The following is a 24,238-nucleotide window of genomic DNA, read 5'->3' as shown; positions in this document are numbered from 1 at the left end:
AAGGTGACCCCCTGTCGCCGAACTGTCAGTCGGATGGTTCATACACATCCCTACCAGCTAGGCAGCAGCTCACTCTTTGCTGGTCCCCCTCCTGCCTCCCTCACATGCTGCTGGTTCCTCTTTGGAGGACTCATCTGAGCCTCAAGCTGAAGTCTATACATTAAAAATATATATATATTTCTGAGCCGGGAAAATGCACACATTCACGTGTGCATGTGAAAGTGTCTGCACCTGTGGGGAGTGTGTGATATTTGCACAGGAGTGAGAAAAAAGGTGTGCCCAAAATGTTTTGTTTTTCACCATGCCCTTACACTTCTTCTGCAGCAGTGTAATGCCTCCCCTGCAGCAGGGTGGAGGGAGACATACCTTGGCAGGAGGACAGGGGCCCATTTTACTTTCCCCGATCCCAAGACCCCTCCATCAGGTCCTAGAGCATGATTCCCAACCTTGAGTATGCAGATGTTGTTGAACTACATTATTTGGCCATTGTGGCTGGGAATTGTGGAAGTTGTGGTCCAACAATACCTGGGAACCCACAATTGGGAACCCCTTTCCTTGAGGTATAACACTACTGAATGAAAACTTTGAGTGTACCGAGATTGGCATCCACATGTGAAGAACTATTCAAATATCAAATGTGCATTAAAATGAAGAGTATTTCCAAGTTGATGGTCTTCTTTACTGCATTGTTGTTCAGCTATAGGCCTCCATCTCTATATATCTATAGACATATAAACGTTTTAACGGCATTTGCAATTATATGAATTCCCTCCCTGTATATAATATAGCCATAAAAATGCATAACAGTGTTTGCAGATCAAAGCCATGAATATTAGCAAGCTACAATGTTTATCATAATCTTCAAATAAATCTTTCCTTGTGTTCTGTTTTAGCAGTGAAAAAAGCCCGTATGGATTTATTTAAGATCTTCCAGGGCTGAACTATCTCTTCTGGGATTGGAATACAAATGTTTTTGAAGCCGTAAAACTGTAGCATTTGTAGACAGTACACGATGACAAATCATTTGGATACATTGATGTATAACCTCTGTCATCTGACCTGCTGTATAACTTACAGTTTCTAGAACTGCAGCACTGAATCATGTTGACTTGACTCCCCCCCCCCGCCGCCCCTTTGTACTCTGCTTAATTTTAGGCACAGTGGCTCAAATGTCATTTCTTGAGTGATCTATGTTCAAAGCACAGTTGTTAATGGCTCTTGCAAGAAAAGCGTGTTTCTCTACTGAACTTGTCATAGTGCACCTTAGCACTGAGAGGGAACAAGAAAGAGACATTCTGCCAGTGTTATCGACACACAGGAACTGCATATGACATGGCTGTTCCTGTGTAAAAACAGAACTCAAGAATGAACATCTGACACAGCATGAGATATTGGATGTGTTAAAAATGAGGTTAGGGTACCACATTCATCTTGGCACAGAAACAAAAAGGACGCTTGAGGATTTGTAGCATACTTTATATATAAACTAGATAAAGACACTTTGCCATGAGGGTATAAGGTTAGTAGTATTGCTCTGTTCGGTCCACAGAAGGAAATAGAAGGGCCCACACCATGTCAAGAGCCCTCTTGGTAAAACAGTTCTTGGACCAGGTCTCACAATCAGTGAGACCCGGTTTTTCCTGGTGAGTGGGAAGAGCGGGCTAAGCCCGCTCTTCCCACTCACGAGTGGGCAGGGAGCCCTGGGCGGCCGGATCGGCCACCCACATGGTGGCCAGCTTTGAGACGGAGTCGGCGGGTGGGTGGGTGGAGCGGGGGCCGCGGGCCCCCCGCAAGCCCCAGTATGCCCTGCACAACTGCACAGGGCATACTGGGGAGACACCCGAGCCAGGAGGCTGTTTTTAAGCCTCCCAGCCGGGGGTCTACTCTTGAGCAGGCATGGCGCGAAGGCGCACCACGGCTACTCACGATCATAAAAGGCAGGTTTGCAGGAGCACTCGCTCCACAAACCTGCTTTTTACCAGGGGTTCCCAAGCGGGTTATCCGCTCAAGAACCACCAGGCTTGGCTGCGAGCCCGGTGGTTCTTATGGTCACTAAAAATCAGGCTAGCCTCTGCTAGCCCGATTTTTGCTGATCGTGAGAAGCGCCCCCTTGTTTTATATATCAAGTCCTCATAAATTTTCATTATGAAGAGCATCTACTCAGAGGTAATTTGATCAAAAGGACAGGCCAGTTAGCTTAAGGTCTGTTGTAGACAAATTGATGAAAATTATTCTCAAAGATGAAATTTATAACCATATTGTAGTGGATTTAAAGCCTTTGTCTCAGAGCAAGCTCATGTGAGGGGGGGGAAATGCTGAATCATCCCTGCTGAGCTGCCTGGCTAGGCTTCTCCTAAAACTATTCTGTATTATGGGTGGGTTCAAAATGCTGACACCACCACCCCTTTTGTCGATGGAAACTCTCTGAGCTTGGGGTAGAATAAGCCAGGGGGAAAACTCTCTTAATTTAGCTCTTAGACAAGTACAAAAATCTTCCACGTGCAAGCCTACACTTGGTGAGAAAACTGATAGCTGCTGAATGTTTGAGGACATGTTTGCACCAGAGTAATCCCCCTTAGACCTCCACCCTTTTCCTGAGTTAAAAACCAACTCAGAGAGGCTTGTAAAAAGAAAAGAACTTTAAAAAACCAGTTTTATTCAATTACTCAGACTGCTTCTGTCTGAGGCTTTCTCAGCTTTTAGATACAGTTAGGAATACTTAATAGGATTACAAAAGTAGTTTGTCTTAATGCATGCTTAAATGTTTACAGAGGCTTTTGCAACACCCTAGGTGTATTGAGCATAGGCTAGTGTTTCTTATTTCAGTTATGTTGCAGGTAAACTATAATAGTATGGTATCTAGAATATGCAGCGCACACACACACACACAAAGCAATATAACATCCCTAACGCCCAGTCTGACTAAACAAACTGTTGCCTATGATAAACTTCCTGAAGCCATAAGCCCTGGCTACTTGTCTTGAGCTCATCAAACTCCTGGTGAGAATTCAAGCTTCCTGCGCTCCTGTCTTTCAAGGATCTGCAAAGTTATTCTCTTGCAGCCAACCTCCATGGCCACATGTCCTCCTGTGCACCTCCAGCACAGAACTTCCTTTCTTGTTCCCAGAATTCCCAGCAACAGCTCTCTAGGTCGCACCACCCCCGGTGGACTGATGGGGTGAACTCTGTAGGTCACCAGCCTGTCAGTCAAGACAAGGGTTCACTCCCTGTTTAGATGGAGTCTTTACTCTTTAGATGGAGGGGAGGCTGATCACTCAAGGTAGTTCTACCTTGTGCTTTGTGTAAGCTCTACCCCATAGTGGCTAATCATATTTCCCTTTTTAAAATGCCTGGAAATTCAGTAACCCAAAAACCTTCAGTTCAAGATGAGAGAAGATCCTTTACATTTTCACTTGTGCTCTAAAAAGAATGGAAATTGCAAGTTAAGTTGCCCATCTTAACTTCCATGTCATATGAGCTGTAAAGACTTTGTACAGTCTGGTATATGATGATGGCTTTGGAAATAAGGCTGTGTGCACCCACACTTTAGACATTGGACATTGACACGTTGGACATTGGGCTGGAGAGGTATGCATCCAGGCAGTCATTTAACAGTTTCCATTTCCCTAATCACTTCCTAGAGATGCCCCTGATGAGAGCCAGGGGAGAAAAGAGGCAGCCAATCTGCTGGGATCCAGAGAATTTCCTGCTTCTTCCTCTGGCTGCTGCAGCTCCCTCCCCTACTCTGCTATTGGGGAGAATAGCCTGCTAATCAAGGCTATTTTTCACCCCATTGCTTTGGGTGCTCTGCATCACCGCCTCCCTGGATTAGACATAAAAGGCAGAAGAGTGCATTTGTCTCTTTTGCCTTTTATGTCTAATCTGGAGAGGTGGTGATGCAGGGCGCCCAAAGCAATGAGGTGAGGGAATACAAAGGAGTTGATTTACACTTCCTGCTCTCGCCTGGCCTGACCTGGACTCATTCTGTCTTCGGGGTCTTCTTTGAGTTGCCTGCAAAGAACTCACTAACTATTTAAAATCTTCCTTCCTTCCCCACTTCCTATCCTCCTTCTCGTTGTCCAGTGTTTTCTCCTTTCTGCTTTCAAAAACATACACAGCAATAGCTCTAATTTCCCCTATAGGCTTGCTATTCCAACCCGGGCAATACTGGTGGAAATAAGCCCAAATGTCTGGCGCTACCTGATTCACAAAGGCAGAGGCAATAGCCTTCTGATCGGCTTTGTTTTCCGCATTTAACTGAGTGTATCTCAGGGATCCTTCACACAGGCGAACATAATAAGCATCTGGGTTTTCATCAGCTAACTGAACGATGGAATGAAATTTTTCCCAGTTTACGGGCTTTTGGGCTGTTTCTTCTAGGACTTTGAACAGGGTTTCTTTTGCACCTTCAAAGCTTCTCCAGTTAGTATCATCATAATCCCAGGTGGGATTTACCCTGGTCCAGGGGGTAACAGCTCTTTGGCCTCGCTCAAGTTTTTGACAATTTGCATAAACTTGGGCTCTTTCATCCAGAGTCAGAAGAGCATCCAAAAGTTAAGTAATATCAGCCCATGAAGGGTCATGCATATGCACAATGGTTTGGAAACATCCAATCACCTGTTGTGGGTCTTTTTGAAAGGAGGGGGTAGATTGCTGCCAAATTACAATGTTACCTGAGGGGAAAGCGTATGTACGCGCCTCCCAGCTGGGCCAGCATTGCCCCCTCGAGACATTAGTGTCTCTAATGGCACTAGGAGGGCTCTGGGGCCTCCTTGGCAGGCCCTACAGTCACACCCAATGAGGGATTCACAGTCCCATACGGCGAGGATGGTAGGGCAGTCACATTTGACAGACACTTTCCATCAGAAAGTTCCGCATAACAATACCAGTAATCCATCTGCCTAGGCGCTAACGTCTTGAGCCGCTCAAAAGTTTTAACTGACAATAATCAAAAGTGCCCCATGCTGGCCAAATTTGCTTTCCCAAGTCATCAAAGTACCACTGCCACGACTTATTTAAAGTGGTGGCCTGACTCTTAGACATACCCATCTGAACCAGAAGCTTACCCGCCTCCCGTGCCTGCAGGAATGTCCACAATGGAGTCCTTGAGGGAATCTTACTTTCTCCGGCTCCCATTGTTCTAACCTTATGATCTAACCTTATCCCTTGGCTTTCCACTTTCCATGGAGGACACCCTAGTAGCGTTCCAAGACCCAGCTCACCTACAGTTGTGGTACCATGTTCTTGTTTTCTCTTTCCTCTTTAGTTTTGAATTGGGGCCAAAAAATTGATTTTGAAGGTCTGACACTGGTGGGGCACCAAGTCCGACCTCTTTACAGCCCAGATATGCCCATGGACTCACCGATCAAACGCCTGAGGGACCAAAAGTTCCCATTGCTAGCTGGCAGACATCGTGGAGTCCTGGAGCAGTCAAGGGAGACCAAGAGGTTCCAGCAAAGCAGTCGCCAAATTGTTAGAAGAGAGATTTACTCCCCGTATTTCACTCGTATCTTGGTTAGGTATTTTCATCGGATACCAGTATCAAAGTTTCAAACAAAGCTTAATTTCATTGCTAGCAAAAGCTTTTGGGTGCAGCCACCTGCCTAGTCTGGCAGGCCATCCATCTTTATATACTCTGGAGTAAACAACTTTCACACCTGCACATCGTATACAAACCAAAGTGTTACTTTAACCCCAAAGTTTCTGATTTGCTTCCAAGTATTCTATTTCTCACTTACACTCTCTAGACATCTGGCTTGCGGCCTTGGTTTGGTTTCCCCTCCCCATTGAGACATCGTTTTAAGCAGTGCCCTCAGAAGATATCCTCAAGGCATGGGGGGGGGGGGATCTACCAACAGGTGCAAGCACCATTGATAAGGTGTGTATCATAGTTTGCTAAATGCTGTGCAAACCAACCATGCTTTTTAGCTGTTTGAGAGCTATTTGCAAATAATATTCCAACACCACAGAGTGTTTTTTTTCTCCTGTCCTTTTTGGGGGAGCAGGGCACAGCACCCCACCCCCCACCCCCCACTGACTGGCTGTCACTGTCAGCTGTTTGTTGAACTTTTCCCCTTTACTTACACAAAAATAAGAAACCAGATCAGCATATGTTCAGAAATGTTTGTAGTAAAGTACCGGTTGGTTGGTTGCATGCATGAATACAATAAAAGCTTGTTTTAGTTAGCAAACCTAGCCTCAGGATCAGCTGCAGCTGCCTAGTTCTGACTTGTGGTCAACAAACTGGTTTTCCCTTTGCCTCACTTATCTTTCCTATTTAATATGGTTGGTACAAGTTTCCACCAGCATGCACAGCTCCATTTGTCCAAAAAAAAAAAAAAAAGCATTTATTTATTATGTATGTATTTATTTATCTATCAAATGTATATACCGCCAAAACCATATGTCTCTGGGTGATTTACAATAAAAACAATACCAATTAAAATAATTTAAAATTTAGCACAGTGTTAAAAACTGTTAAGAACAGTAAATCTAATTAAAAACCTGGTTGAACAGATGTGTCTTAACTGCCTTTTTAAAAGTTGTTAAAGATGGGGAGGCTCTTATTTCAACAGGGTTTGCATTCCAAAGCCTCGGGGCAACAACGGAGAAGGCCTGTGCCTGAGTAGCCACCAGACAAGCTGGTGGCAACTGCAGACTAACCTCTCCAAATGATCCCAATGGGTGGTGGAAGTCATGGCGAAGAAGACATTCTCTTAAAATACCCTGGGCCCAGAGGCGTATCCAGGGTGGGGCAGCCAGGGCACGTGCCCTGGGCGCAACTCAAAGGGGACACAGTTCCATGCCTCACAAAAGCCACATCTCCTCCCCCATTTCCCCCCCCCAAATTTTTTTACACCCCCCCCCCATTCCAGATGGGCCTGGCGCCCATTGCTCACTGCTGCCAGCAGCTGGCACAGCATCTCTGGCTCCAGGGCGCCTGCCCCGGCAGCAGCGGTGGACCTGGCTGGCACACCCGCACCCTCCCTCACTTGGCTCATGCAGGTGCAGCGGTAGCACAGCAGCACACTCTGGAGTCGTGTCTCGCAAGATCTCCAGGCAGCGCACAGCAGGGGCAGTGCCAGCGGGCAGGCGGCACTCCCATTGGCTGTCTGAGTGAGCGCATGCCCACCCCGCCAGGAGCCGGTTCAATCTCAGCAGCGCTACGCATGCCTACTGCATGACCACGTGCATGGGTTGAGGGTGGAGAGAGTCTAGCATGCAGCAACTGCTGGGCGTGTGCTGTTCATGTGCTGCTGCTGTGTGCTGCCGTGCGCTCCCATGCTGTTTGTTATCCTGTTTGCTGCCTTTGTCGTCCTTCTCCCTCCATGCTGTGCTCTGTGCGCCGTTTCAATCAAGCCTGCTTCAACTAATGCGAGGCCGCGGCCACAAACTTGGAGCAGCTGAGCGGATACTGCTGTGTCCAGCTGTTTGTCTGGAGTGGAGGAACCCTTTGCATCTTCTCACTCTGCTGCGAGGTGCAAAAGTAAGCAAGATTGCCAGCTTTAGCCTAATAAATGGGAGACTGGAGGAGGCGATGGGCAAAGATGAAAGGGGGAGTGGCGGGTGTTGAGATAACAAGCAGGGTGGGACAGAGACCTGCTGCTGGGGCGGGGCGGAGTGGGAGCGCAACAACATCCTCTTTCCTACATGTAGCCCTCTAGACTGGTTTCTCATACCCCTGCTTCCCCCCCTCTTTCCATTTTAAAACGGAAGCTGGAAGCCCTCTGCCTGCCTGCCTCGCTGTCTCTCTTGCAAAGCCCGGGGGTTGGGGTGGGGCTTGCTGCTGGGGAGTGAAGTGGAGCCCCTGCGGGGAAGGGGTAGTGGTACTGGCTGAGGAGACGCTGATTTGGGGCAACCTAGTTCTAAGCCGCTAAGTTTTGGGTTTGATTTTCCTTTTTAAAAAAGGGAAAAAAGAAAGTGTATGTGAGAGAGAGAAAGGGGAGGGAGGGAGGGGGGAGATCATCTGTCCAATTTCCCACTAAACCGAAGAGTGTTTTTGCTACTTGATGGGATCTCCCAGAAAATGCCCTGGCAACAAGTCACTCCCCTTCCCCTCTTCCTTTTGGAGCAGTCTCCCAAGAGATTGGAGGGCAACAACAATCCCACTTTCTGCATTTGCAGGGTGTGTGTGTGTGTGCTCACACCTTGCCTTGCAAAACGTGCATTGTCTGGGCAGCTGCTGCTGGAGCGGACTCGCCACCTCTCCCACCCCAAACCTGATGTAGGGATTCCCCCAGAAACTGATCTTTTCTCCTTTGCTGCAACAGTACTGGAGGGGTGGGTTGTGGGGGCTCCAGAGCCTTGGCGCACCTAGCCTTGCATCCAGCCGCGTTTGCAAAGGCTCTCCCACGCCCCTGGATTTAGGAGGAGGAAGAGCTGATCCCTCAAACACACCACCACCATGCCCACCCTCGGGCTTCTCCGGCACACACCAGCCAGCTCCTGCAAGTCACTTGCAACTAGTAGAGGCAAGGAGGCGGGCTTGCACTTGTGCAGGTGAATCCGCCAGGTCAGGGCTGGGGCAGGCCAGCGGGCTTGTGTGGGGTTCAAGTTTCTGTTTAGAAGGGGGAGTGAGTCAGAAGCAGGTTCCGAAGTGCTTCCCCCACCCCTCTGGGCAAGCAAACACCCCCCCCCCCATTTTTTATTTCCCCACTTTGCTTAGGACTTTCTTTTTGAGTAAACCTTCATAGGATTGTGCTGTGCATGTGTATGCAACCAAGAAATAGCCCCTCCCAAGGTACAACATGGATGGTACATAGTTGTGTGTGGACTGTACAATCTGGATGTTGATTTTGAGATTCAGTGGTCTTTTGCATAAATGGCAAGACTTATCCTGGGTGATGGGACATTGTTGCTTGCAGGGATGGATGCTCTGAAGAAAGACACTGAACCTTCAAAAGGTCTTCTTCAGATGCTATGCAAAAAACAATGGAAATATATGAGAGAGAGAGAGAGAGAGAGAGAGAGAGAGAGAGAGAGAGAGAGAGAATATAAGACAGCTAGATGTGTAAATATTGGGAAGACTTGGACTGGGTAGACTTAGGCTCAAATCTCTACAGCCTTAAAACTCACTGGGTGGCCTTGGACTATTCAGTATTTTTTATACTTGTATTTTTGAGCTGATATTCTGGTAAAGTTATCTGAAAGATGGGTGCCAGATGCTTAGATGGGGCAGGGGACACAATTTCAGTGCTTGCCCTAGGCGCTATTTTCCATAGATACACCTCTGCCTGGGCCTAAGCTGATTAGGGTTTTATAGTATAGATTATAACCAGCACCTTGTGTTTTGCCCTGAAACTTATCGGCAGCCAGTGTTGCTCTTTCAATACAGAAGTAATGTGGTCTCTCTGAGATGACTCAGAGAGCAACCTGGCTGCCGCATTCTATACCAACTGCTGTTTCCGGACTACATACAAAGGCAGCCCCACATAGAGCTGATTGCAGTAATCAAGTCTGGAGGTTACCAGCAGATGTACTACTGTTCTGAGGTCATTTATCTCGAGAAATGGACGCAGCTGGCCTGTCAGCCAAAGCTGATAAAAAGCACCTCTGGACACTGCCTCAACTTGCGACACCAGAGAGAGGTTTGGATCCAGAAGCACCCCCAGACTGTGATCCTGTTTCTTCTGGGGAAGTGTGACCCCATCCAGAACAAGCAGATCAAAATTGTTTCCCAAGTTTCAACCCCACACAATAAGTACCTCTGTCTTATCTGGATTCAGTTTGTTATCCCTCATCCAGCCCATCAATGTCTCCAGGCAGTTCTTGGAAGGGACCCTTCCCTGACAAATGTTATAACTGCCCTGTGTGACACGGGTTTTGCCCTGCAACGGATAGAAGGAACACACCACTACGACATCTCCAATTACTGTATCTTGCAGACAGAACTGGAGCAGGGTCCCAGTACCAGCCCAAGGGCATCTGTTGTGGTCTTACATTAGTGTTTGATCCAGTGTCCTGGGGCAAATTGGATACCTTCATCAGCCAAAACAGGAAAAGCCATTCGTTCCTTTTTCCACTACAAATCACCCACCCTAGCTTCACCAACAGTGGGTTTTTCAATCACAATATTGAAGGAGAGGGGGAAGAGTTTCTTTTGCTTTCAGGCTTAACATGAGCCAGAGTTACTCACAGTTCATTTGAGAAGAAAATAATGAGTAGCAGCTGGACTAAATTACTCGAGTAGTCCGACTGAAATTAAGACAATAACTCCTAAGTATTACTATTGAGTAATTTTATCTGGATGCTGCTCAGTGTGTTGGAATGTCACTGTTGGCTTTTCTGCAATGATGCTCTCTGTGTATTAATAAGATACAAATAGTTTCAATTTTTTTTTCACCCAGGAAAAAAAATCCCCCCTCATTGCAATGGTGCTTTCCAAGCTTAGCTAAGGAAGGCTTCTAGGAACCAGTCTAGAACAGGAAATAGTCTGTCTTCTCTGTGTGGGTGATTGGAGCTGCCTCACTTCCTTTTTTCATGAACAAGGTCTTCTCCTGGGACAGGCCTGTGTCGGAAAGAGCCAAGGAGAATTTCATGCTTTCCATAGCAACCTTGAACACCTTCTCATGGAGCCTTGGCCCCCATCTCTGAAACATCTCTGAAAAATGTGATGCCCTAGATAGCAAAGCTGTTTCTTTGCTATCCCATACAGCTCTGTTCATTTTCTTATTGTATACCTTCTGACTCCACCTTGCTTCTTCAAAGTCCCGGCTTGGTTTCTACTCCTCAAAGTTCTATCGGGGAAGCAGCAGCAACTTTCCCCTTCATCTAATGCAACACCCCCATTCTGCTGCTTTCCCCCCCATTCAGGGTGCCAGGCTTGCATTTCTGATGAAAATCCCCTCCTGACACCACTATGCAGAGATAAGTTGATGCCTGAGGTTTCAAGACAGGAAGTGTGAAGGACATTAATGACATTATTGGTTCTAGAGGGAAGAGAAACCTCCACGTTACTGCTACATTTCTGATAACCAACATCAACTCCTGTGAATGTTAAGAAAAGCAAAGGGGACAACGGTTTTGCATTGTCAGGGACACAGAAGCAAACTAAAACCTCAGATAGCTTAATAATTATTTCAGACAAGGGCTGCATTCACATGTAACACTAAACCAGAGTTGACTGGGGCAGAGGTTGGAATTCATCAGCGCCTTTTGCTTTTGCGGCAAAAGCAACCTCTGGTTTCCCTCACCAAACTCTAATTTGAACCTTTGGTTTTTAGTGAGTTCCACTGCTCCAACCTAAGGTTTATTTGTTATTATTATTATTATTATTCTATTTTTTATTATTTATTTAACATATTTTTATACCCCCCAAAACTTGTGTATCTGGGCAGTTTACAACAAGATTAAGAAAGTAAAACATTAATTAAAAACAAAAATATGAAAGCAAGAAATTTAAAACACAATTTAAAATTTAAAACAATATTCTAAAAACAACATTAAAACAATCAAAACAATATCAGTTAAAAGCAACGTTAAAAGCAACCTAAAAAGCAACAAAAGCAACCGGTTTGAAGGCAGCAGCATTACATACCAACGCCGATGCCACTATGACCGCGGTTTTGTGCTGTTTCAGGAACTGAAATCATAGAGAGGGCAGCCCAGACTCACCCAGGAAGGGATCCACTCCATGCCTGCCATGCTTCTCTCTGAAGTCATGGTGGCACCATAAGCCAGGCAACTCTATTAGATTGCTGCAAAGATAACATATGGCAGGACCAGATAGGGTCTGGTTTAAAAGGCAGCCCCACCCAGGAATTCTTGAATGCCTCTGCTCTACTTTTTGTACAATACAGATGGCTGGAACCCCCTCCCCCTTTCCCCTTGGGTAAAAGCATGAAGTCTCTGAAAAGGCTGCATGGAGAGTAGGGCGGGGGTCATGGTGTACAAGTTCTATTATTTACCAGAGAGAATGGGGGCACCACACAAGCAGGGCCCCCTTGATTTGGATGGCTTACCTCATGAGATTGCAGTCCAAAGGAGGCCCAAAACTCCCTGAGCCTCTGGTCCTCCCCATCAGAGGGCTGGGCTGGCCCTCTCATCAGAGGGCTAATCCTTGGGCGGCAAGCCGACAGGGGAGCAGGAGTGTGCTTGGGTGTTCCTGGACTACTTTGCCAGGGTCTGCTGCAAGAGCATCCAGACCCCAGGATACTTTGCCTTCCCTCATAGGCACATTCCTTCATAGGAAGTCATCATGATTCCTTCCCAGAGCAACAGAAAAATAGTACTCCGTACTCCATCCTCTCGTTTCCAGTAATTGTGCTTATGCAAGATGGTTTTGCTGCAGGGCTCTTATGAGTGCAGCAGTGCAGTTGCTGCCAGCAGAAGGGCTTAAATGTCATTCAAAGGGATTTAAATATCCTTTCCCTTGCGAGGGCGGGCAGTCAATTCCAAAAAGGTGCAATATCACTCAGCACATCCCCTTGAAGATCATGGCCAATGGCTGCCACCCTGCAGATATTCCAACACCTTGCCCACAGTCTGGTGATGCAAGCACTATGGAGCTTGCTGGGATGCAGCCTTGGTGGACCAGGAAGAGGGAATGGTTCCCCTGCCCTCAAACCAAAGTTTGCTGGGCTATGGTTGGACAAATGTCTGCAATGTAATTCATGGTTACAAAAATTAACATCAGGTGTATCTAGCCATGGTTTGCCGTTATGTGCAAATGCAGCCAGGATGTGGTAAAGATCTACCAGACTGATATCTTCAGAAACGTCTTGAGGAACTTTTATTTTTATTGTGCATTAACCACAGAATTAACCCCTTTGCTGCACTGCAGGACATTCTTCAGTAGCTGCTGAACTAGGGAGAGAGATGGGAGTGGTGCTTAAAAGAATTCTTGCAGACTTTTAGGCTAGATCAACTGCCACAGGCCGCACATGAGGCCTGTTGTCAATGCTTCCACACAGGGCAACAGCTGCAACTGAACACTTGTGAACAACCCCTTATGGTTATGGCCCATCACATGAAGTGTTGCTAGGTCATCACTTCACTTTTCACGTGGCTGATAGGACTGGTATGGGACATTCACTCCCAACTATAACATTTTATTGTTTAGAAAACCAAAGGTGTTCTCAAACCACAAAATTTATCACATCTATTGAGGCCTTCTTGAACTACTCCCACTCTACTTTGGTCCATTTAAACCAATACTTTTGTCAATGCTTGGTAACAGCAGCTAACAAATGCACATTTACTTAACAAAAATCTAGAAAAATCAAATTTAGTTTGGAAATCAGATGATTATGTTTGCTTATGATGATTTTGTTTGGTTTGCATCACTTTTGATACCATCCACTATGAGAGCTAATGAAAGTAATGTTTTCATGCTATAAATCGTGTTTTTGTATATAATTTTAGCCCACCTTTAAACAAAAATGGAAATGCTCTTTGGAAGTGTTGATAATCTTTTAATTATTATTTTAGGACACAAGGGAGATCCAATAGCATTTCAGACTTCTCTGTTCTTGCCCATGTCCACAACCAGTCTTGAAGAAGGAATGATTAGAGCTGCTTATTGGAGTAACCTGATGGTGGAACCTCCATTCAGTGCCATAGATTACAAAGGAAGCTACTTTATTTCAAGTCACACCATTGGTCCATCTAGCTCAGTACTGTCTACCCAGACTGGTAGTACCACTCCAGGGTCTCAGATGAGTATTATCTGGAGATGCCAAGGACTGAACCAGGGACCTTCTGCATGGAGGAGACCTGGTTTATGGAGGAGAGCTGGTCTTGTGGTAGCAAGCATGAATTGTCCCCTTTGCTAAGCAGGGTCCACCCTGGCTGCATTTGAATAGGAGACTACATGTGAGCACTGTAAGAGATTTCCCTTAGCGGATGGGGCCGCTCTGGGAAGAGCATGTCCCAAATTCCCTCCCTGGCATCTCCAAGATAGAGCTGTGAGAGACTCCTGCCTGCAACCTTTGAGAAGCCGCTGCCAGTCTGGGTAGACAGTATTGAGCTAGATGGACCAATGGTATGACTTGGTATATGGCAGCTGCCTATGTTCCTATGCTCCTAAGCAAAGCAGATGTACTGCTAGTGAGCTATGCTTCTTCCACCAAAATGAATGGATGTGAACCCCAGGTAGAAAAGCTGGCTGCGGGCAGGCGGGGGCGGGGGGGTGGACTTTACTGACATTCTTTCCATGAACATTCTCATCATAATTTCACATGCTACAGTCCCATATTGTTTGAATGAAGGAGAACTGGATGGAACAAGTTTTTTCTTTAAAAAAAACAAAAAAAAAAACTGAAGTCCTGAAACACATTAAATTGATTAGGTGAAGGGCATTTTCTTGATTTTTTCCAAAGGGAAATGTGAAGTGATTATAGCGAGCTCCTGCAGTCTGGCATTTATCTAAAATCTTCTCAGGCTCATTTATTTCAGAACAGCTGCTAAACGGATATACCTGGAATTATGCCACATTAAACAGCAGCTCCTAAGACACAGCAGCATCATTTCCTTTTCTTCAGGGACAGCATTTTTTAAAAAAATATTTCCATTCCAATACTGCAAAGAAGTTGGTTCAGACAGAATTTATTTTAAGATACACCAAACATCACCCACACACTGCCGGGTTCTAACTGATATGACAAGTCAAAAGTTCAGCTGCACATGGAAGAAGCTTACTTTGTTTATATTGGAATTTAAGATCCTGTAGCTGAGGTCTTGTGAACATATTACATTTTTGCAGCAATTTACCATGTTATAAATTATTTTCCCTGGGGACAGATGCAAAGAGATGGGTTATGGTTTCTTGAGGATATATTTTTGCTTCATTTTAATTAATTGCCTCTGGCCTTTACTTGGACCTAAACTGCCTCTTCCTATAGGTAAACACAACAAGTACTACTTGGTAATGCTACAGGCAAGTACATACTTGTGCACAAAGGTCTCTGCACTCATGTTGTGGATGGGGCTACACTGTGCATATATTTCTTTGTGAGAACAGAACTGCTCCACCCTCTAAAATGAACAAGAGGCCATCAAATGGAGCAAATGCATGCAGAACACTTAACCCAGAATGTTCTGTGAAACAGTGGCTGACATGATGTGCAGCATTTCATCAGCACTGTGTACAGTGTCAAGGGTGCTGCGGACTCTTAAGGCAGCCCTGAAGCTGCAGAGAATCTGCTCTACCACAATTACTCTCATTATCATGAATGAGAGTAACTGCTGTAGTGCTGATAGCACCACCACTGTTCTCTGCAGCATCAGGGCTGCCTTACAAGTCCCCAGCAGCCCCAAAGCAGTGCATAGCATCAACAAAATCCTGTGCATCATGTCCGCCAGTTTTGTAGTTGCTTCCCACGTACCTAATTATGTTGTCAGGGTGCCATGTTACCTGGTTGCTTGAGTGGCCCTATGGAGGCTGGAGAAGGGCATGGCATTCCTCCTCTGAGGCTTTCATTCCTTTTAGAGGACAGTGGGGATGAGAAGGGCCCAGGTTGGTTGGATCCCAGTGGGGCTGAGAGGACAAGGCAGGGACTGGGAGAGCTGCAGGAAACAGCTCCAGGGAGACAGCTAGGTTGGGTGTGGCAGGAAACGGGAAGCAAGGTCAGGAAGGGGTTGGGGATGGAAGTAGGCTTTAAGCCCTGTCAGCTCTGCCCTGGGTATTTAAAGACAAGGCAGCTGATGAGGAGGAGCTGCTTGTGAGTATGGGAGCCAGGAGTTCTCCAGGGGAGGGAACTGGCTGAATGCAGCAAGCCAGGAGGAGGACGACTCTGGTCATATGCTAACTTCCTATCCTGGCTGTTCCTGAGGCTGACCTTTTTGGGGTTGCTCCAGTCATTCTGGAGTTAAAGAAGGGCTAGGAACCCACCTCCTCCCCTGGGAGTCTGACAAATGTCAAATATTTTTTAGAAAGTAAAGACAGATAATATTAAGTAATTACATTTCTACAAGTCTTAGATAACTGTAACTGAATAACAAAATTGCTTGTTATAAGAACACCTGGAGCTGGTTCAGATGAATACAGCTCTCTAAATAGGATAATGTCAGGGCCATGGTGAGAACACACCCACCTCAATGTTCCAATGTGATCTGAGTATGTCCTTTAATCACATGTGATGGGTGTTCATTGGAATCATCCCTCACACATGATTAAAGGATGTGGTGAGAACACATCAGTACATCTTTTAGTGACGGGGTGGGCACATTTTTGCCATGGCCTCAGCTTTATCTCCTGTAGAGGGCCTTGTACAGATGAACCAGACCATTCTGCATTACTGTTAATGCTATTTCTAGCATCTGCCAAAGGGGTTAGGAATTGTGGTGGTGGTGGCGGCAACAGCCTGGTCAAATCCATATAATTTACTCCAATGAAATACCCATTTATTCCAGAGTAGTCCAATTTAAGTTTGTAGTATTTCTCTGCCATTGTTTTACATAAGAATACATAAATGTGAAGCTGTGTACAGTCTCATGTCACATTAAGTTCTCAGTAACTGGTTGGAATGTTGAAGTAAATGTTTTGGATGCCATTAGGTTGGATTGAGAGACAATGTTTTCCAGGGAGACTGGCTTACCCACAAGTCATTGGCAGCATTATTCAGCAGAAGCCGCTCCTTCCAATTTATCTCTTGCCTAAATCCAAAGGAAGTTAAAATATCCTGTTTCTTGGATATTTATATATATATATATATAATAATAATGTATCTCTATATGAAGTATGCCAGAAGTTGATGCTAGGGTTACCCTGAAGATAATGCTGATATTACAGTAGACCTGTGTTGCTCTTGCGATTGCCTGCCATTGGCTCAGAAATTCTGACATCATCACAAAAATATGTCAACCAAACAACCACCTGATGATAAGTTGCCTTACTGGTGTTAGAAAGGGAATGTACAATTATAATGAATATCAGTCTACAGACCATTGACTATTCATCATGCAGATATCTAGAGTGTCATGAAATGTATCTGAGCCTCTAGCTATGGTTTGCCTCTAGCTATGAATACTGCAGAACTATCTGCCTTTGGGACTTACTGTTTTCTTGAATACATGGGAAGATCATAGGGCAAAAACAGTCCTGTAGGTGTCGAACCAAAATAGAAGGACCAATTTTACACTCAAAATGCCAAGGAAGCAGTGATTCAAAAGCAAGGGTGAAAAGTTGAATATTTACCACAACTAACTAACAAACTGAGACATTTATTTCAGAATGCAGTCCTTTTTGACTATGCACATAACATGTTTCATAAGGTTGGGAAAAGGATGCTTATAAGAAGCAGAAAGAAACAGAATGATGGCAATACAGCCTGACAAGAATTCAGATTCATGGTGATGGAATGCCCCCAGGGCTAAAAAAAGATCAGTGATATTTCAAAGCACTGCTGGAAATATGTTCACATGAGAAACCTTGCAAACCCCATGCTACTAAATCATTTAAGGTGTATCTAGTTTGTAACTTGAACCAGTGACATGTCTGCTGCTTTTTAGCCTATTTTCCAGTAGGCTTATGAGATCACCCGGCATTCTGTGTGTGTGTCTCCCGCTATCAACTTCGCAACGCCTGGACCAATATGAACCAAATTGGGTACAGTTGTAGGGACACATAGGGACACCTCAATGGCATAGATTGTGATGATGTCATCCACCCCAATCCAAGATGGCAGATGCATAAACTTTTGAGGCGCAAGTGGGCTAACTTGTGAACGGCCTAATTGATTTGAACCAAATTTGCTACAGATGTAGGGACACCCAAAGGGTGTGGTGTGTAATGTCATCCACTCCAATTCAAGATGGCAGCCATGTGAACATCTGAGGCACAAGCAAGCTAATTTGTGGACTGTCTAACCAATTTAAAACAAATTAGGTACAGTTGCAGTAAGTGACACATAGGGACACCTCAACAGTGTAGTTTGTGATTATCTTGTCCACCCCAATTCAAGATGGTGGACACATACATTCTTGAGGCACAAGTGGGCTAACTTGTAAACCACTTAACTGATTTGAACCAAATTTGCTGCAGCTGAATAGACACATAGGGATGCCCCAATGGTGTAGTTTGTGATGATGTCATCCACCCCAGTCCAAGATGGCAGGTGCATAAATCTTCGAGGCACAAGTGCACTAACTTGAGGACTGTCTAACTGATTTGAATCAAATTTGGAACAGCTGTAGTGAATGACACACATGGACACCTCAATGGTGCAGTTTGTAATGATGACATCCACCCCGATCCAAGATGGTGGACACATGAACATTTGAGGTGCGAGAGATCTAAATTGTGGACCTCAATTTGCACCAAATTTAGTCCAGATGTAGAGATAGTGAAAGCAGACTGATTAGTTCTTACTACAACTTGTTATTTATGGAGATGGCACCTCTCATGATAAAATCCCATGGGGGCACATGCATTTGTTATGTTGGGTGAAGCATAACATGCATTGCAATACACAATGAATTCAATTAGGGTTGTACGTTAGCTGTCTGCCATTGGCTTGGGTGCTCTTATGAGTTACAAAGGACTTGTTAACTTTGGATCACATGCAGTGCTCCCTGTAACAGGGATTCCTTGATGTGGTTGACTACAGCTCCCATGATCCTCAGCTGCAATGGTCATTGGCTAGGTACTATTGAAGTTAACTGTCTTGAGCCAATTTTGGAAGGGCAGTATAAAAATTGAATAAATAAATAAATAATAATAAGTTGTAGTCATCAACATCTCGGAATCTCTATTGTAAGGAATACTGGTCATGTTAGCTGACTGCTGGTGTAATGGGCATCATTTTTATTCTGAACTTTGAGGTCCATACTGTAAGCAACCTCAAGTAAAATTAAAGCACATTTTACATATTGCCTACATAGCTTGAGTTTTGAAATGACTCCTTGTCAGAGCCTTTGATGGATAGACTGGAATATCCCTATATACAGCAATTTGGGCCATAAGTAATAATAATAATAATACATTTATATCCCGCTATTCCTCCAAGGAGCCCAGAGCAGTGTACTACATACTTAAGTTTCTCTTTCACAACAACCCTGTGAAGTAGGCTAGGCTGAGAGAGAAGTGACTTCCCAGAAGTGAAGCCCAGAGTCACCCAGCTAGTATCATGGCTGAATGTGGATTTGAACTCAGGTCTCCCTGGTCCTAGTCCAGCACTCTAACCACTATACCACGCTGGCTTTAAACCTGTGTGTGCTGGGGGTTTTTTTTGGAACACTGGTAGCTTAGTTCAAGGAGAATTGGAAGTTAATACCCAAATAACTTCATTTAGGGTAGTGATGACACTCTGTTCTCATTTCTTGATCCTGCACATGACCTCCCCACTTCTCCTGTCTAGCTACCTATATTTTGATTGTTTTCACCATTTGATCATACAGTTTTTCAAGACACCAGATCAGAACAGGCACTGAAATCTGGAGAACTAACGGACAATTCCTGAACAAGTTTGTATTTATTTATTTATTTAGCACATTTTTATACCGCCCTAACCCAAGGTCTCAGGGCAGTTCACAACAATCAAATAAGTTATCTCAACCAACCAACCAACCAATCCAATCCAATCCAATCAAATAAATAAGTTCTGTTTCCTAACTATGTGACATTTCCTTCCAATGTAACATTTTTTGTTGACTGAATGGATGATGGTTTATAGCTCATTTCCAAGCAAAATTTGAAGTTTGGCTTTTAAAGGAAAAACATAAGCACCGAATGCATGGAAATGTTACATTTCTTAGCTGGATTCATTCACAGGATAGGATCCTGAACTTATGCTGAGTCAGTCAATTGGTTGCTCACAGGGGCATAGCTAGGGGAGGGGGGCCCATGTTCGCCCCTCTCCCCGATGGCCCCTTGGAGTGAGGGAGATAACAAAGAAAACATGGAGGGGTGGATCTGGGTGGGTGGGGACCTTAGGAGCTGGAGGGCCCGGGTTCTTTGAACCCATCCGCTCAGTTACAGCTACATGGTCCCCTAGTTGCTGAGTATTATCTACACTGACTAGCAGTGGTTTCAGAGAGGGGTCTTACGCAGCTTTACCTGGAATTACCAGAGTAGAGTTTGGGAACCTCCAGCATGCAAAACGTGCTCAACTACTGAGCTGTGGCCTCTGAACAATGATGAATATACCGAGTCAGACCATTCATGGTCCATCTGTGTCAATTTTGTCTGCACTGACTGGCAGTGGCTGTTCACAGTTTCAAATGGGTCAAGCAACAGGGATCACATGGGATTCAGCCCTATCTGAAGATACCATATTATCATGTCTGACATTTCACAGTTGTGATTTTTTTCAACCTGCTTTCCAGTAGGCTTAGGAGATCAGCCAGCAAAATGAAAACCAGGTGCCAGGATGCCCTGGGGAAATTACACATACATGATCATCAGAATAATATTGCTTCTCAAGAAATTGAAATCCCTACCCCCACCAGATGATGGATCAATGTAGCATAAGTTAAGCATACTTGAGAGTCCCCATAGAAATCTATGAGAGTTAAGGTGCATGATTGTCTTCTAAGTCCCATCAGTTCCAGTTGAACTTGAAGCATTTTCAGCTAAGCTCTATTGGCTGGGAGGTCAGGGAAGACTGATGACACATTTTCCAGTGGGTATCTGAACACATTTTAAATGCACACTTTACCCATTATAGGCCAGTTTGGATGATACTTTATCTGCTACTACTACATCAGAAGGACATGAGTGCTCCATGAACACACACAATCTTCTCCCCTCCTGGTATTCCAGATGCTGTTCTGTAATTGTGTGGGGTGGGATCTGTCCAAACTGGTCCTCATATGCTGCAAATATGCTGCCCAGAGATGCAAGTTTTGGGCAGTATAGAAATATTTTAAATAAAATAAAACAAACAAACAAACAAATAAATAAATAAAAGTTTAAGTTCGTATTTGCTGTGTGCATGTAGAAGAGCCGTTCAGATTAACTGCCGCCCCACCCACCCACCCCACATACACAATTAGGGAAAGGCTCCCTTGAGTACATGGAGACAAGGAGGGAGGATGGACATTGGACATGCATGTTCATGGCATGCTCACATCCTAATTGCAGAGGCTGGACTAGGAGAAAAGTGTATCCTTTAAACCAGCCCTATATCCATTCTTTTTGAGCTAATTCAGTTAGTGATTTATATGGTGTGTGGATGAGTCAAGATATATCATGCATGATGCAGATCATGCTCTGCTTTTGGAACTAAAATTCTTGGACATGTCACCAGACAAAGCTCTGAGACTTATAAAAGGTGCACGGTTCAGGAAATACCTTATATCAGGGCTGCACAACTTCAGCCCTCCACCTGTTGGACTACCACTCCCAATTACCAGCCACAGTGGCCAATAGTCAAGGATGGTGGAAGTTGTAATCCAACATCTGCAGGAGGGCCAGAGTTGTGCAGCCCTGCCCTATAGGAATATAGGAAGCTGCCATATACCGAGTCAGACCATTGGTCCATCTAGTTCAATATTGTCTATACAGACTGGCGGTGGCTTCTCCAAGGTAGCAGACCATAGTCTCTCAGTCCTATCTTGGAGATGGCCAGGGAGGAAATTTGGGATTCTCAGAGCGGCCCCATCCCCTGAGGGGAATATCTTACAGTGCTCACACATGTCTCCTATTCAAATGCAAACCAGGGCAGACCCTGCTTAGCAAAGGAGACAATTCATGCTTGCTACCACAAGAGTGGCTCTCCTCCCATAGACTAGTTCTCCTTTTTCAACTCTTGAGCATAAAATGCTGCAGTGGCCCTGCTCTATTGCTTCCTATGGATACCAGAAGACACCCAAACTATGTGTGCTTTAAAAACAACAACACTTAATCATTCTATTTAAAACTTGTGAAGTATGACAATGCTACAGCTTGTCTGTGTTTAGCAGGGAAATCAATGGGTGTAATGAATAAGTGGCAACTTCACTTGTGCCGTACAATAGTTCAGCATATCCATGCAATACCACTCTTCCTGAAGGAGCTCTTTTGTTATGTTCACATGCTTGAAAGCTATTGATGTAGGGATGCATTCTACTGGAACGTCAACTTTATAGAAGTAGTGATTCTCACAGTGTTGTCAATGAGCCCGGAATTTATGTCGCTTCCCCAGTATTCAGAGTTCCTAATGTGGTCAGCTTGGCCTTTGCCAAAATCTAGTGGAGTAAAGGTCAGAGACTAACAGTGTATTTGTTTTCCTCTAAAGTTTCTGCTATAAACATATTAAAACGCGTCATGCAATGTGTTTGTGCTGCCCCTGTTGGGCCCTTGAGACATTGCAGTCAATGGTACAAGTAAAGGTAAAGGTAAAGTGTGCCATCAAGTCGATTTTGACTCCTGGCGCCCACAGAGCCCTGTGGTTTTCTTTGTTAGAATACAGGAGGGGTTTACCACTGCCTCCTCCTGCACAGTATGAGATGATGCCTTTCAGCATCTTCCTCTATTGCTGCTGCCCAATAGTCTGAGAAACATACCAACGGGGATTTGAAGTGGGAACCTTCTGCTGGTTCAAGCAAGTCAAGCAAGCATTTTCCCCACTGCACCACTTAAGGTACCAGCATTCAAACTCAACAAAATGAGAAGTAAATGCATAAAATAGAATATAATAAACAACAGATCTTCCAAAATTGAGCAAACACATTTCAATGTCCTAACACCATTATCTATTTCAAGCAGCTGAAACACTTAAGATTAAATACAGTAACTACAACTGTGAAGTAGCCAATCCAAGGACAGGAGAGAGGGAAGGAGGGGGGAATGAGTGGCTCTCAAAAATTAATCCTTTATTCTTCCTTTAGGAGAGGAAAGGTTGTGCTGTCGAGTTGGTGTTGACTCCAGGCGACAACAGATGATGCCTTTCAGCACCTTCCTATATCACTGCTGCCTGATATAGGAGTTTCCCGTATTCTAGGAAACACACCAGTGGGGATTCAAACTAACAGCCTCCTGCTCTCTAGACAGGCTACTTCCCCATTGCGCCATTAGGTGGCTTATTCCTCCTTTACTGGCCAATAAATTTTATTGCTTCTCTCATTTCCTCCTTAATAGATGGATATAATTAATAGATTATATAGATGGATATAATAGATGGATATAATTGTTCAATATACACAGCCTCTTTAATCTTAAATTTCACAATATTTCCTTCAATAGCCAAAACAAACACCTTTGCTTGTGTCACAATGTCTTAACAACAAATTTTAAGAACAAAATCTGTAATCCCAGACACCAACTCTGTGGGGTGTGTGTGTGTGTGTGTGTGTGTGTGTGTGTGTGTGTGTGTGTCAATTCTCAATGATCTCCCCTGCCTCATCCAATAAAAGGAGACCAAAAAAGTGCAAAGACTTGTATGAGGAAAATGTTTATTTAAAAAACCAACACTATTCTTGCTATTTTGCGTATTTTTTTACCTCAGTGCATTTAGCAATAGCAATAGCAATAGCAATAGCACTTACATTTATATACCGCTGTATAGCCGGAGCTCTCTAAGCGGTTTACAATGATTTTAGCATATTGCCCCCAACATTCTGGGTACTCATTTTACCGACCTCGGAAGGATGGAAGGCTGAGTCAACCTTGAGCCCCTGGTCAGGATCGAACTTGTAACCTTCTGGTTACAGGGCGGCAGTTTTACCACTGCACCACCAGGGGCTCTGATTTGAAGCCATTTGAAGCATTCCTTCATTCTCTCCTTTTATGAAAGCTCCTCGCAGTCCCAACAAGTTTTTATGGTTGTTCTTAATGGCTGCTTTAAAAGAACAAGGGCAATAAATGTTGGTCAGCCAAGCAGGTTCACCCATTTTAAATTATAGCTGTTGGACATTGAGACGGTCCAAAAAGCGGAGCTGGGAGGAAAGAATAAGAGAACTTGGTAGAATAATGCAATGAAGTGAGTGTGACCTACTTCTGGGTCATAGGGAATACTTCTGGAGGCAGCAGGAGAGATCAGTGAAAATCCACACACACACACGCACACACACACACCCCTACAGCAAAGTTGGTGTCAGGGATTACAGATCTTGTTCTTAAGATGCTGAGATACATCATAGTCCTAACTTCTACCTATGAAGCCTGTATGACATTGCAGCCCATACTGGTTCCCGTAAGTACACACAATGCATAGGGACTCCTGCTACTGCCGTGGGGTCTACAAAGCCAGCTTGACACATGGAGAGTAGGGTTGTGCTGTAGCAAAAGCAGGCGCATAACAATGATAGGGCAAGGGGAGACAGTTGTCTGGGGGCCCCACTGCCTGGAGGGGCCCCCCAGAGGCACCTCACGTGACTCCCC

The sequence above is a fragment of the Hemicordylus capensis genome, chromosome 2, assembly GCF_027244095.1.
Source record: "Hemicordylus capensis ecotype Gifberg chromosome 2, rHemCap1.1.pri, whole genome shotgun sequence".
In the NCBI taxonomy this organism is placed as follows: Eukaryota; Metazoa; Chordata; class Lepidosauria; order Squamata; family Cordylidae; genus Hemicordylus; species Hemicordylus capensis.
This window is presented reverse-complemented; position numbering follows the sequence as displayed.